Below are 6000 nucleotides of genomic sequence, written 5' to 3'. Positions count from 1 at the left end.
TTGGTTTGATCTGAGATAATTGGACTTAGAATTTAGGCAACATTCCCTATGCAAAGGACTTGGCCAATGCAAACTTTCATGTAACCAAGTGCTTGTAATTTGAAACTTTATCTGATACATCATTGAAGATCCATTTGAGTTCATCTGCAACATGATCATTGTGAAGCTGTTATTATGAACCTGTGATTTATGCATTGTGGAATTCATCTGCTACATGGGCAAATTTGAAGAAGATCATGGAGTTGCTAAGCTTGAATGTGGCTATCTATATTTGATGCCTTGATCTTCAAGTTGAGATTTTATGCATTTTTTGTTGCTTAATTCTAAAAGTCCAAGGGAATTTGGGTTTCTATATGACATTCTTGTCTATTGGATTGCAACCCATTGGTCAAATCTTTTCAACTCTTAACTTTTAATTTTGTGCTTAGGATTAGTCTCTTCATCTCCTCCCCACTTTTTTAATTTCAAAATCTCTCCCTCCTTTCAAAAATCTTCTTTGCTTGTCTTTGTTGATTTTTAAACTTTGACCATTTTTGCAAATTAGAAACTTTGGCCTTATGCCATTGCATTTTCAAACTCATTTTCTTAATCAAACTTGTAAATAAACTTAACTATACTTGACTTAAAATTTCAAAAGCCAAAAAGAACTAACTCATTCAAACCTTTTTTGGCCTTTGTGCCTTTCAAACTTAAAATTTTGTTAAAAGCAATGCATCCACTTTGACATTGATACCACGAACTACGAGATTTTGATCCCTCATTTTTATGTTGGTACGTAGGCACAAGTCCAAAGATCTTGTCAAACATAAAAATATAATTAATGAATCCTTTTCTCATCCCCCCATTCTATTTGTTTGCAAACATCATTTGTACAAAAACACGTATGCACACAAAAAAGGGCTCCCTAGGAGTACCTAGGACACTTTGGGTGATAACACCTTCGCTCTGTGTAACCAACCTCCTTACCTGTAATCTCTGGAATTTTATTAGTTTTGATTTGAAAACTTCTTATTTTTTGGGTTTTGTTCGTACTTTTCCCTTTTCCCTTGGAAACAATAAAAGCACGGTGGTGACTCTTGTTTATTTGATGTCTAGCTTATCCATAGCTTGATGATCATGAATTTACCGCTACAGAAGTCTTCTCTAGAATAGGTCTTATAGAGATTCTATTCTTAATATAGCATGTTGTATTTACTACTTCAGCCCAAAAGTGCTTAGCCATATTTGTTTAATTAATCATGGTTCTGGCCATTTCTTGGAGTGTCCTATTCTTCCTCTCTATAACTGATCGCGACTTTATGAGTCGATTGGGGTACTGACTGCAAGTGCACAGTCTTACGCGTAGTTTTAAAAGATATCGATCCCACAGGGACTTATGAATCGATATACCGTTTTCTAAGGTTACTTCGTAAAGCTAAGGCGGATGATACTTTGATGATTTGGGGGAGAAGTAAAACTAAAATTGGATCTAATTTAAATATCAATTAAGCGGATATCGGTATGTAGTTCGTCGTAATTAGGGAATCAAATCTTCGTTGGTTTCTTGGTTTTAAAATAAATCTTTTCAATAGACACTATTGATTAAAAGTCTTATCTCAAACTCTCGCTCTGTTGAATAGACTATGACTTTGTATTAACGTAGCTGTCACTTATTAGTTAAGTCCAAAATCACTTTTTGAAAACAACAAAATCTATAGAAACTCTTTTTAAGAAAATACTAACCATTTAAACACCCTCGTCTCAAACTCTCGCTCTATTGACTTAGATTATATAATTAAACTTAAATGCTTACCTCTCGTCCTCACATTTAACCTTTAAAAATACTTTTTGAAAAAGATTAGAATTTAATTAACTCTAAAAATTGCTTTCACCCTGATTTAGAATTAATGTCCAATTTACACTGTCCAGTTAAAAACTCAAACCGTCGTTCTATTGATTTTAACTTCTTTATGTCTTTTACTCTCGTACAAAAACCTTGGTATTAACTCTGTAAATTGAGACCATAAAAAGAGTGAATTTATTTTTAAATACAATTATACCAACTTAGTTTTGATTCCTTCATTCTGCTTACTTTACATATCGATATCTAAATTAATTAGCCGGACATGCTAAGCAGGTCTAAACATAAACAATTATCATGCTTAAATAAAACCATATCAGGCAAACAATATAAATAAACAGTAATGCAGAGCATATATAAATTAAAGCAACAAATTAAAGAACCTGAATAATTAATAGGAATCTTGAACACTCCACCACAGACCGGTTGGATTTGTTCTTGCACTCTTCAGTCGGACAAGAAAATAAAAGGCAAAGGAATAAAAATACTATGATCTAACGTAAGGTTAGATCCAGTAAAAAATACACAATAATTTCCGGTGTAGAAACTATTGTGTGAAAAATTAATTAAGTGCTCTGAAAATTGACTGGAAAAGAAAAGGAAATAAAAATTGCTAATAATAGAAAGCTGTAGAAAATTAATGCTGTAAATGCTTGCACGGCGGAAAAAGAAGCGAGACCGAGAGCTGCAGGGTTGGATCCAAGTAACTATTTATATTAATCCATTTTGTAACCGTTTCCAAAAGTGCCTTCCGTAAGTAACTTGCACGCTTCAACGAGTCAAGCGGAGGAATAGGCTTCAACGTGCCTCTGTTGCGCGTTAAAAGCCAAAAATATAGGAGCGGGGTGTGACGTTCGTCACACCATGTGTTACGCTCGTAACACAAAGTAGCAGGGCGTGACGCTCGTCACACCTTGTGTGGCGGTCGTCACAGCTTCAACGCTCCTGGCTTGTAATTGTGGGCTGGGCTTTAGTGGAATTTGCTTTCATCCTCTTTTTCACCCCCCTTTTCTTCCTTTTTCACTTATGCTTCAAATAAGTTACCTGAGACAAATAGAAGGAAAATACCAAGTAATATCGAATAAAATGAAATAAATCGAAACAAATAATAATATAATTTAATTAAATCGAGTCCAAAAATGTGATATTATTTCATGTTATCAAACTCCCCCATACTTAGATCTTTGCTTGTCCTCAAGCAAGATACAGTATAGAAATCGTTTTAAAAATTTGGCCAGATGAAATTTCAAAACACACATCAATTCGTACTAGGTTGCATGTAAATCTCGTTTAGAAATATCCTGAGCTTAATCTTAACATCAACAACTACCGTTACAACCTCAGATAACCCCACCTTATGCAAACCAGATCGAGTCACGCTATTATAGCTATCCTAGTTCTTTTACTCTTATTTCACCGTCTTCATTCTAGCAAAATCACATTAAGCCCTTTATCTTTTCGCGCACATAGTGGAGTAACCGGTTAGTGATTCTGATCCCCTTTTTAGCTTGAAGTTCTGGTACATTAGTCGGATAACTTCGTTACTTGGTCCATTCCAGATTGTGGGGGATCGGACCGTAGTCCGCCCTACCAAGTTCAGCACCAGATACCTGCTGAACCAACTCATAATGGATCTTTCGTACTATGCTTTTGTATGATCTGCAACCTTTAGATTAAATGATCTGGTAAGGATCACCTAACTTAGTTAGTGCATTTCCTGATATATATATATATTTTGTTATTTTAGGAATCATTCACTTATATTCATCGGCTCTCCACGTAGTTTGCTATTAAGATGGTGCTGACTTCATGTATAAACTACTCGGGGTTACTATAAAACTAAAAGTTCAAGGGATTGGTATAATAGGTACTTTTCTGATCTAACATGTTGAGGTTTGTTTAGAGCGTTGGAATGGTAATAATTTTGTCTTGATTTCACTCAAGTTTGATAAAATAAGCAACCTTTATATTTACTGAGTGTGTTGAATTTTTGTTATGGCTCAAGAAAATTAAGGGGAATAGATAATAAGAATTTTTCACACTAGGGACTTAACTTAAAATAAATATATATTATAATAATTTTTTTTAAAGCAACAAATTAAGGGAAATAATAATGAAAGGGAAAATAACATACTTGAAAAGGGAAGGTTGAAAGAACAAGGTTTTCCCCCCCACACTTAAATGAAACATTGTCCCCAATGTTTCAAAGGAAACAAAAGAAATAGAAAAAGAAAAAGAAACTAAAGTCAATGCTGCCTGCCGCCTCTTGTTCTTGGACCTGGTGATCATTGACGTACTCCTAAGTCGTCAAACCTGCTGAGCAACTCAGTGAACCGCTGGTCGGTTATTGCATTCCTCGCTTCCTATTGTTGTTGCATCTGGCGCATTAGTTGTATCACTTTGAGATTCTGCGCTTGCATACCGTCAATAGCATCCATGATGTCATCATTAGTGGCCGGCCTTCTTCGTCGACGACGTCGTGAGGATGTAGCATTATCGGAAGGGTTGAGCGGGGTTGATTGTTGCTCAGGACCTTGATCACCTTGCTCCATTTCTTCAAACTCGTCTGGAGGCGGGTTTGCGTGTGTAGGCTCGGTAGCTTCGGGAGCATTAAGGTCGTAGATGAAGCGGTCGGGGTTGGTGACATCTGTGAGGGTAATGTTGGGCAAAACAACGCTTGGGACTTCTTGGTTGTTTACCATAAGATAATACCTTCCACCTACCCTGTTTTTGATTAGGCGGCTGGACCGACAATAGCTTATATCCATAAATAGGGGTGGCAGAGATTGTAAATGTTGGAGTCGGTCCCCTAGATTTAAACCAAGTGCTATGGAGGTTATTAATCCTCCAATCACGAAAGGTTGACGGCCTCTAGCACATAGGGTGCGGATATGATGAAATAAGAAAGAAGCAGCGTTTACCTTTGTATCCATTTCAAAGACGCAGTGGAGGAAGAATAATTCCTTGGCATTGACTTTGCTGTTGTTCGGTCTTCCAAAAACTGTGTTTTGCAGGATGCGGATAAAATACCGGATGGTTGGGTTATGTATATGCGAGGCAAGTAGTACATCCCAGTTGTTGGTTTCCACACCGGATATTTTTCTAAAGAGGTCGAAGGCGTTTATGGGCCACTGTGAGTTCAGAGGGATTCTTGGGGGGACTTGACCTTCTACAGGGAATTGTAGCATGGCACTCAACTGATCCTGGGATAGTGAGTATTCGGTGTTGAACATGCGGAAGGTTGTGGTGCCGGTTAAGTACTCGTCTTCACCGGTAGGGGTGTTGTATGAATAAGAACTTAAAAATTCTAAGGTGAGGAATGGGTAGGTAGGTTGATTGTGTGTGCATAAAAAGGTTAAATCAGCAAGGCGGAGCATCCATTGTATACCTTGAAGTAATCCTAATTCTTGTAAACAATTTAAATCAGGATACCTGGTAGATAAGACACATCGCTATTGGAAACACTCGAACTGCTCCCTTTGATAATTATCATCTTCGGATCGGAAGATGATATTTCCGAATTGTTGGTTTCCCGCCATACTGATAAGTGGGTTGAAAGGGGGAGAAGGGATGAAAAAGGATTTTGATAGAGTGGTTTGTTGGAATGATGTAGAAAGAAAGGTATGGTGGGTATTTATAGGAAAAAATTTGGAAGTTGGAAAGGGAGTGGGTGAAAAATCAATAAATGTGGGTAAATGTGAGTAAATGGGTAAGTGAATGGGGAAGGTAAAAAGTGGGGTGGTGTAACGGTCGTGTCCCCAACGGATACTAACGTTCACCTAGTCTGAAGGTGTCACGCTCGTGACAGGGGTGTTACGGGCGTCACAGGCACTTGGTGTGACGACCGTGATGGCGTGTGTGACGCTCGTCACACAGTCAGCTTGCATGGATGCTTCATAATTTGTTTTTATTATTATATTTTATTTTGTTATTTTGTTTTGCTTATGCTTATTTTATTTTGCTATTGTAATGCTTTTAAATTGCCTTGCATGCTATTCTACTACCATAATATATGTATTTCTTTAATAGGCATAGTAATTATTAGCATATAGTGGATATCATTACTTGTAATTATAGAAATTGCATAGATCAAAATAAAATAAACTAATAATGCAATAGCTTCATAAAATAATCATAATGTAACATTGGAAGACAAAAGC

The sequence above is a fragment of the Lathyrus oleraceus genome, chromosome 7, assembly GCF_024323335.1.
Source record: "Lathyrus oleraceus cultivar Zhongwan6 chromosome 7, CAAS_Psat_ZW6_1.0, whole genome shotgun sequence".
Lineage (NCBI taxonomy): Eukaryota > Viridiplantae > Streptophyta > Magnoliopsida > Fabales > Fabaceae > Lathyrus > Lathyrus oleraceus.
This window is presented reverse-complemented; position numbering follows the sequence as displayed.